Here is a 10,449-nt window from a genome sequence, read left to right on the forward strand (position 1 = left end):
TACCGTCACTCTAGTGATTCTTCCCTCCCCAAATCTCTCATCTTTCTTGGTTTGCCAATGAACTTATTTTATAAGTCTATGTGTGTGTATATACTTCAATTATGTATGATAACTTATAATTCTTTGTATAAATGTCATATTAAATTCTAAACAATTTGAGAGTAGGGACTGGGTGTATTTTCATCTTTGGTTCCCCAATGCCTTAACCAAGTAGGAGTTTTGTTTTTGTTTTTGTTTTTGTTTTTGTTTTGGGGGGGGGGCGGTTAACCACTGTGTATTGGCTCCAAAGCAGAAGAGTGGTAAGGGCTAGGCAATGGAGGTTAAGTGACTTGTCCAGGGTCACACAGCTGGGAAGTGTCTGAGGCCAAATTTGAACCTAGGACCTCCCATCTCTAGGCCTGACTCTCAATCCACTGAGCTACCCTGCTGCCCTCAAAGTAGGAGTTTTAATAAGAATGTACTTTATAAAATAAAACTCAATGCCTATGTTTCCTCCACTTCGACTCCTACACAAGTCAGCAAGTTAGAAGAAATAAAACAATTTTAAACTCTGACTCTGACTTGCCAAACCTCATATTCATGGGCACAATTAATAGCAGATTCCCAGTCTGAAAAATAGGGTGGGAGGAATGGGAGGAAAGAGTGGAAAGAACCCAAAATCTGGGGTTCAAAGACCAACATCCAAAGCTCAGCTCTCTCATTCCCACCAGGTATGACCTTAAACTAATTTGTTTATTTATCATCTCTGAGTGTTTTTCTTCACCTACACCTATATTGCACCTCTTGCTGGGTGTTCTAAAAATCAGAAGAGATTCTTCATGTAAAACATTAAGTAAATATCAATTATTCTTAGGATTCCTGTACTCGGGGATGGCTCTCCCACCAGATGGTCCTCCTCCCTCTTCTGTCTCTGTCTCCAGAGGCTCAAGGCCAATTTTAAATGACATGGAGAGATGGCCACAATGTCCAGAGCCTTCTCTTGCCCCAACACTCTCACAATCCTCACAGACTGGCAATTCAAGCAAGTTAGACCTACCATACACGTCAGTTAACTCTTGAGTCTTTATCTTTCTAAAAGGTCACCACTGGCCCTAATCATTGCCCATGATCTGACAACAGGAAGCCAGAGCTGACGAAGGGAGGCTTGTCTGGCTTGGCAAAGCTCCCGATACCCTCATTCCACACCCTACCCACCTCATCATTGACTTTTCATCAAAAAACACAGGTAAAAACATCTGTGCACTAGATAATAAACTTCTGAGGAGGGAAGGGGGAAATGTAGACTCCTGCCTCCATCACCTGAGTTCAATAAATTTAATTCAATAAAAACATTGGTAGAGCTGGGACTGAAAAGAAAGGCAAAAATAGTCCCTCATCTCAAGGAGCTCATATTCTACTGGAGTAGGCAGCAAGCAAACACTCTAAAAAACAGCTCTCTAAAGGATGCATCAGAAATAATCCTAAGTATGTGTAAAGCCCAGTGGAATTGTTCGTTGGCTCTGGGAGAGGAGAGAGAGAGAGAGAGAGAAAGAAAGAGAGAAAGAAAGAAAGAAAGAAAGAAAGAAAGAGAGAAAGAAAGAGAGAGAGAAAGAAAGAAAGAAAGAAAGAAAGAAAGAAAGAAAGAAAGAAAGAAAGAAAGAAAGAAAGAAAGAAAGAAAGAAAGAAAGAAAGAAAGAAAGAAAGAAAGAAAGAAAGAAAGAAAGAAAGAAAGAAAGAAAGAAAGAAAGAAAGAAAGAAAGAAAGAAAGAAAGAAAGAAAGAAAGAAAGAAAGAAAGGTATCTGATTTGGAGTTTTGGTTTTAAAAGATTACTCTCTTACAAAAATGAATAATATGGAAATAGGTTTTGAGTGATAATATACCTATAACCCAGTGGAATTGATTGTCAGTTCCAGGAGGGGGAAGACAACATGAATCATGTAACCATGGAAAAATGGTTTTTTAAAAAAAATAACATGTTAAAAAAATAAAGAGAAGGAATCCCAAGGAAAGATACAGACTGAAGAGAAGTTGAAAAGACTGCTTGAAAAAGGTGAGATTTTAACTGAGACTTAAAAAAAAAAGAAGCTGGAAAGTAGAGATTAAGAAAAGGAGGGTTTAGTGCAGCTGGGTGACCCAGCAGATTAAGAGCCACCTAGAGACAGGAAGTGCTGGGTTCAAATATGGTCCTAGCTGTGCAATCCTGGGCAAGTCACTTAGTTAACCCCATTTGCCCAGCCTTTCCCATTCTTCAGCCTTGGAACCAATACTTAGTATTAATTCCAAGACAGAAGGTAAATGTTTAAAAAGAGACAGTGTCTTGAGGGATAAACATCCCAGAAGTTAGTATTGTTGGATCTGAGAGCATATGGAGGAGAATAAATTGTAAGAAGACTAGAAAAGAGTAGGAACAGTCCAAGTTTAAAAGCGATTTAAAAGTCAGAGGTTTTTATTTTTGATCACAGGGGTTTAATAAAAAGCTACCTAAGGTTACTGAGAAATGAAAGTGGCATGGTCAGATCTCAGCTTAGAAAGTCACTTCTGCCCTTTGACCTAGCAATGGCAGCACTACTGGACATCTATCCCAAGGAGGTCAAAGGTAGAAAAGAAGATTCCATAGGTACCCCTCAAAAATATTCAAGGCAGCTCTTTTAATGGCTGTCCCTGTTCATCCTTTGTTTTTAAAGAGGACCAATGCCTTCACTATGAATGATGTCTTGACTCCCTTGTGAATTGGCTGGGAGAGAGACAGTTACAGAAAGTCACAGTCTCACTCTCTTCCAGAATCATTGAAATCCAGTGGTAAGACAAAAGCCAGGACTATTAGTGATGGTCCAGTATTCAGGGGATGACCGCCGCATCTTGAACATCTATCCAAGCTCCAAGTGATGCACAGCGCCTGTTTCAGCTGCCTTTGTGACTGTTGGAACAAATTGTTCTCCTCTGCCCATTCAGCCAGGGAAAGTCTCCTTAGGTTAGACATCCTTCTGAGCAACTGACAGCTCTGAGGCTTGTCAGTTACCCTCAACCTAGTTAACCCAATCAGTCCTTAGCCTAAAAACTGGAAACAAAGTATATTCCCCTCACTAGGGAACAGGACCACAAATTGTGGGATGTGGGTGTCATGGAATGTTATTGTGCTAGAAAAAAGCAACTAATGTGAGGATGTTTTTAATTATCTAATTATTTATAATTAGAGAAGCATAGAAAGCTGTGTAGCAACTGATGCAAAATGCAAAAGCAGAAATGAGAGCCGTAATGTGCATGATACAAATGGAAACAGCTTTAAAGGACATCAGAAAACAGATTAAATGCAATTACCAGTCTAGATTCCAGAAGCCTGCTGATGAAAGTGATTTCCTTCTTAAAAGAGAGTAAAGTACAGAAGAATAATGTCACATAAGTCATCAAAAATATTAATTGTGTGAATTGGGTTTGCTCAGCTGTTTATTTTTTTTAGTTGTTTATAAGAAAGGTGGGGTGGAAGGGAGGTGATAATAGGAAATGAATATGGTATGGAAAACAACCACCAACAAAACATTTTAAATAAATATGAAGGACAATTAAAAGTTACATAATAAGAAGTCACATGTCTATAACACTTTAAGGTATACAAATACTCCTGTCAAATAATACAAATACTCTTTGCAGATGACATATTATTGCTTGATAATTACCAAACTAAGGTCTGGGTTTCAAACCTAACCTCAGACACTTCCTAGCAGTGTGATCCTGGGCAAGTCACTTAACTTCCATTGCCTAGCCCTTTTGCCTTAGAACCAATACACATGGTAACTGTTGGTGATTGAATACTATTGTGCTCAAAGGAATAATAAAGTGGAGGAATTCCATGGGAACTGGAACGACCTCCAGGAATTGATGCAGAGTGAGAGGAGCAGAACCAGGAGAACATTGTACACAGAGACTGATACACTGTGATACAATCAAATATACTAGCAGCAATGCAATGATCCAAGCATCTTATTAGAAAGAATGCTATCCACATCCAGAGGAAGAACTGTGGGAGTAGAAACAGAAAAAAAAACAACTGCCTGATCACATGGGTCGATGGGGATATGATTGGGGATGTAGACTCTTAAACAATTAGCAAATATCAATAATATGGAAATGGGTCTTGATCAATGACACATGTAAAACCCATTGGAATTGAACTTTGGCTGCGGGAGGGGGATGGGAGGAGGGGAGGGAAAGAACATGAATCATGTAACCATGGAAACATATTCTAAATTAATTAATTTTTAAGAGAACCAATATACAGCAATGATTCTAAGACAAAAGGTAAGAGTTTTTTTTAAAATAAAATAATTATCAAACAAATCATAAGCTGCTCTTTATATGCCTAGGACTTTTGGGGACACTCAGGCAAGATGTTCTTTTCTTCTGTTTATAGATTTTTTTTTTAGCAATAGAAATGATCAGTGCTTTGCATAAAGCATATAAAGATATTTAAAAGGGTCTCTGGTGTTCTCATCCTCTGGAAATAGGTAAGTGATACCTTCAATTAAGAAAGTTGGAATCAGGCTTCCATCTGAGAGGAAGCTAGTGAAGTGTGATGCTGATAATTCCTGTGCCACTGTAAAGCATTTAAGCCAATAATCAGTGGACCTTCTCTAGCCTGGTTGCTGTCCAGTTCTACAGAAAGGCTAGAGTTTCAGTGACCCTCCCTTAATAGAACTGTTCAATTGTTTATTACCTTAATGACATGTTGATGTTATATTTCTTGTTGACTCAACTTTTATTCTCATTGTATGGGATTTCTTGTACTCACATATAGAAAATATTACACATCCACCTTCTATGACAATTGTTTTGTTTATCATTATTATTATTATTATTATTATTATTACATACAAATTTGAGTGATTGCTGGTATTGGTTCAAGTCAACAGAAGTGTTGCATTCTTCACTCTGAAATTTATTAAACAGTGGGAAGATCTCATGCCTATCAACTAATTATTGGCTGAGTTCTAGATTACCATCTGTATGTTCCAACCTCTGGAGAAGCAAACAAAATGACTATAAATTATCATAATGAGGATCCAGCAATTCATGGCACTTTCTACATTTTTTTAAACTCTCACCTTCCATCTTAGACTCAATACTATGTATTGGTTCCAAGGTAGAATCGTGATAAGGACTAGGAAACGAGGATTAAGTGACTTGCCCAGGTTCACACAGTTAAGAAATGTCTGAGGCTAGAGCTGAACCCAGGACTTCCTTTCTCTGGATCTGGCTCTCCATCCACTGATCCACCTCGCTGCACCCACTTTTTTCATTCTTGTCCTATATTAGCACTTGTCTGAGATTACAGTAGACAGGGACCAATCTGGAATTATGTCCCAGCTCTGTTTCTTTTTGTCTGAATGAGCTCTCTGGCCCTTGTTTCTCCATCAGTAAAGATGGGGGTAATAATACCTGCTCCAGCAAAACAGTGTTTGTTGTAAGGCTTAAATAAGATAATGTATTTTAATTGCTATAGAGAGGTTAAAGAATATGACCATCATTAAGGGAGGCTCCCAAACTAGAAAGAGAATTAAATATAGGGTTCTGAGTCACAGAGTTAAAGAAGTTTCCCATCCATTGCCTGAGAATTCCCTCTATGAAATCCCCAACAAGGGGTCTTGAAGACCTTTAATTAGAACAGGATTTCCTAACCTTTTGTGAGTCACAGACCCCTGGTGGAACCTATGGAAGTCTTCTCAAAATAATATTTGTTGTCTAAATCTGTAATTGAAGAAAATATTAGGTTTCGGTAAGATGTTAGTAAAAATCATGATCCATCCAAATTCATGAACCTCCTGAAATCTATCCCCAGGCCCCCAGGTTAAGAGCCCTGGCACCAGGGTGTGCCCAGTACCTCAACACAATTCATTACCCTTTTAACTTGCCTTCATCATTATGAAGTTTAATAAATTAATGACATGTTTTTGCTTCTGTCACTTTTTTTTTTTGCATGCAGTAAGAGATTAAATCTCTGTTGCTACCTCCCCAACCCATCTGAGGAGATCACAGGAAATGGAACTTTATCAAAAAAGGGGAGCCTCCCATGGAGCCAAGGCTGGGAAGTTACAGTGACCTCATGATGGGCCCCTAGAAATTAGAGCTGCTTCAAAAATAGTGAGGGATGACTGAAGTTCTTGGACTCTGGTCAAGAGGACAGGACCTGTGTAACTGAGAAGAATAAGGCTCTCCACTTTTTTGAACCCATCTCCTTTGGGTGTTTTTTCTAGACCTCTCCTCCGGGGTGGACATGAGTCTATATTATGTTTTGAGCCCTAGGATTCATAGGGATTGGTCTTAACTTCTTTATTTCTTTCCTAAGGCAGGGAAGAAGACACCCAACCGTTAGAATACTAGGCTTGGAATTGAAAGACTCATCTTCATGAGTTCAAATACAGTCTCAGACACTTATTTAACTATGTGACTGTAGGCAAGTCACTTAGCCCTGTTTGCCTCAGTTTCCTCATCTGTAAACTAAGCAGGAAAAGGAAATGGCAAACCATTTCTAGTATCTGCCAAGAAAACCCCAAATGGGATCATAAAGAGTCATAAACAATTGAACCACAACAAAGGCAAGGACGTGGAGTCTATTTTATCTCCACTGTTTAGAACCTCCTGTGTTCAGAGCATAGTGCTGGACTGGCTTGATGAAGTATATATATTCTCACTCTCTCTTTTTTTTTTTACTTTCTACTCATCTTTACAAAGGAAAAATCTGATCAAATTCTGACTATTTCTTTTTTATTTTATTTTTTAATATTCATTTTTTATTTTTCAGTTTCAAGTTCTCTCCCTCCCTCTGTCCCCTCAATAACCCATTCAGAAGGCAAGAAATATGAGATCCATTATACATGTGAAGTCATGCAAAACATACTTGCATATTAGTCATATTGCAAAAAAAAGGAAGGACAAAAGTAGGAAAATAGAGCATAAAATAGGTATACTAATACTGTCTTGTGACAGATCCCCAAGAGCTCAGGATGGCCCCAGTACGTAGGAACACTAAATGGAGCCTTGGCTGAAGGAGAACAAAGTTGCCACATAGATGGGACTGGTCTAGGGATTTCAGGAAAAGAGAAAAATAGACTTAGCAAGAGTTGGGGGACAGACAGTTAAGATCCCCTTAAATCTTCTCTCTCACCTAAATAACCTCAGTTCTTTCCACCTATCCTTGGTCCAACCTCAAGGCCTTTCCTGATTCTCTTCTCTGTCACATACTCCTAGATGGTGGTTACCTCCCCATCCCAGAAGAATACCACCATTCCACCTGGACCTCAACAATGAGTTCTTCCTTGTTGGATACTCCACCTTGTGGTGTTAGTGATTCTTCTTCATTGCTTCCTCTACCCCTTTTTTAAAATTAAGTTCTTGCATTCCATTTTAGAATCAATACTAAGCCAGAAGAGTGGTAAGGGCTAGTCAAGCAATGGGTCACACAGCTGGGAAGTGTCTGAGGTCAGCTTTGAACCCAGGACCTCCCATCTCTAGACCTGTTTCTCAACCCACTGAGCCACTCAGCTGTAACCCCTCCCTGATGCTTGAAGAACAAAACTGTCATTAAGTCAGAAGCCAGATTATTATTTGTTCTGATATTTGGTAAAGAGCTTGTTTCAGGGACTGTCTAAGTAATTTAGGAGAGGGAAAAGAGGAGGAAGAAGAGCTGCCAAATCCTAAAGTTCCCCTTCTCTATTATATTATATTTACCTCAGTTCCTCATCTGTAAAATAAGCTGGATAGAGAAGGAAATGACAAAACACACTGAAGAAAACCCCAAATGGGGTCATGAAGAGGTAGATAAAATGGAAAAATGCCTGAATATTACTATTCTATTATGCCCTACTTTAAGTCTCTCCCAGCTTTAGTCTTTCCTTCACATGTTCCCAAAGCAATTTTTCTAAAGCGTGGTTCATTCTCCTTTCCCAGGAAGCTCCTGTGGCCCCTTATTCCCTGTATGATCAAAAATTAATTCCCTTATATGACGTGAAAAGCCCTTCCCAATCTGGCTCCATTCTACCTTTCCAGAAATATTACACATTTCTCTTTCAGGTTCTCTAAGATCTAGCCAAATGGGCCTTCTTACATGTAGCACACACGCCATCTCCAGTGTCTTTGCACTGGCTGTCCTCCTTTACTGGAAAGCTCTCCCTTCCTCCCCATTGTCCCCCAAAATTCCTAAAAGATCAAGTAAGAATAAAGGTTTTTACTGTGCTATCAATGATAAGGCGCTAATCCCTTTGCCTGTCCCCAATCCCATCTCCACCAAAATTGGTGTTTATTTTCTATTTTGAATATGCTTATGCATAAGACTAGAATGCAAACTCCTTGAGGGGGAGAATATTTTGCACTTTTGCTTTTGTATCCCCAGCATCTATTCTATTATCACATTTTTACTAGGCACTGATGAATGCTTATTGAATAGGGGCAGCTGGGTGGCTCAATGGATAGAGAGTCAGGTCTGGACAAAAGAAGGTCCTGGGTTCAAATTGGACCTCAGACACTCCCTAGCTATGTGACCTTAGGCAAGTCACTTAACCCCCATTGCCCATCCCCCTACTCTTCTTCCTTGGAATTGATAACATTGATTCTAAGACAGAAAGTAGGAACTTTTTTTACTTCATTTTGGATTTGTGATCTAGTTGCCAAATTCTTCATCTCTTTCTTCTTTCTACTTCCATGAAAACATTGCTTCTCTTTCACCCTCTGCTAGTCTATCTAAAGGATTTCCACCATGCTTCCCCCTCGATTATATTTCTTTTTCTTTAAGAGAAACACAAATTATTTTATTTTTTTTTAATATTTTTCCATGGTTCCATGATTCATGTTCTCTCCCTTCCCTCTTTCCTTCCCCATCCCAGAGCTGACAAGCATTTCCACTGGGTTATACATATATTAATGTGATTATATCTTGTAAATATACAATGCTATTCCTACTCATCTCCCTTATATATTTTGTTCCTTGGGGTGTTTAAGGGACTGGCACCTCCAGTGTGAGAGCTCACAAAGATCGTTTCAGGCTGCTCATCCTGCTGTCTACCTATCATCCAGCTCTCACCTGTGGCTCCAAGAAGCTGTAGGATGCATAGTGGCCACACTCTGGGTTAGAGAAGGTTGAGGGCAACTGACAGACCCCAACCCAATTTAGGGGGTGTCTACCCCAAGTATCTGTGGACTTCCCCAATGGAATGGGCAGATGAGAGAAATTTGTTTCAACAGTCACAAAGGCGGCTGAAGCAGGCACTGTGGAGCTCCCAGACTTGGTCAGACAATTGAAGACACCAAGATCATCCATTGCATCCCACCCCATCGCCAGTCATCCTGACTTTTGTCTTGCCACTGGATTTCAGTGGCTTAGAAAGAGAGAGTGAGGCTGATGACTTTGTGCAACTCTGCCTCACTTAAAACTAATCTGAATTTGAGTCAAGCTATCACCCCATGATGCCGTTGGTCCTCTTAAAAACAAAGAACAGTTGTGTGACCCTGGGCAAGTCTCTTACCCCCATTGCCTAGCCCTTGCCACTCTTCTGCCTTAGAACCAATACACAGCATTAATTCGAAGACAAAAGACAAAAACTTAAAAAAAAAGAAAAGAAAACAAAGAACAAACAATGATATATTTAGTTCCTTTCAAATATTATATCCTTCTAACCTTCTCTTCCCGGTGATGGGTCTCATCATCCCACCAAGTCTAAGTGATAGGTAAGAGGTTGAATCTGCCTCCTTGAATTAGGATCTCTAGATCATCTGGCTCATTACCTGTCTTTTGTGTTTGTGTACAAGGCTTGGTACTTGTGCCTTTGAAGTCAGGATTTTAATTTCTAGTTCTCTTCTTGGATTTCTGCCTCCTATGAATTACTACTCTCATTTTTCTTCATTGATTGTAGTACCTTCCCTAGAATCTATCTGAGTATTACCCGTAGATAAAGGTTTTTCACTCTCCCTTTTGATTAGATTTGTAAACTCCAGGTAAATATTTTTCCTTAAGTACTTGTTAGATACAGCCCATCACTGGTTAAGTGCCTTTGTATAGCCTCTACATATTCCTCTAAACATATAGTACCCCCTGAGGTACCCTGGATTCTGGGCATTGAGTGGTACAGCAAACATTGAAATCACTTATTCTTCTAAAGGAGCTTAAGGAGGAAATAGAGAGTAGGACCATTCTAGTGGGGGACTTCAATCTTCCCCTTTCAAAACTAGGTAAATCAAACCAAAAAAATAAATAAGAAAGAAGTAAGGGAAGTAAATAAAATGTTAGGAAAATTAGAGTTAATAGATATCTGGAGAAAATTAAACAGGGATAAAAGGAATATACCTTTGTGATAATTAAAATGTTTTGGGAGCAAGGGAAATATATAACAATTATGACCGCTGAAATATGTTTTCTACTGTGTCTTGGGTTTATATAAATATAAGATGGTCACCAGGGAATATATTCCCAATTTATGAATATG

The sequence above is a fragment of the Monodelphis domestica genome, chromosome 6, assembly GCF_027887165.1.
Source record: "Monodelphis domestica isolate mMonDom1 chromosome 6, mMonDom1.pri, whole genome shotgun sequence".
NCBI classification, from domain to species: Eukaryota; Metazoa; Chordata; class Mammalia; order Didelphimorphia; family Didelphidae; genus Monodelphis; species Monodelphis domestica.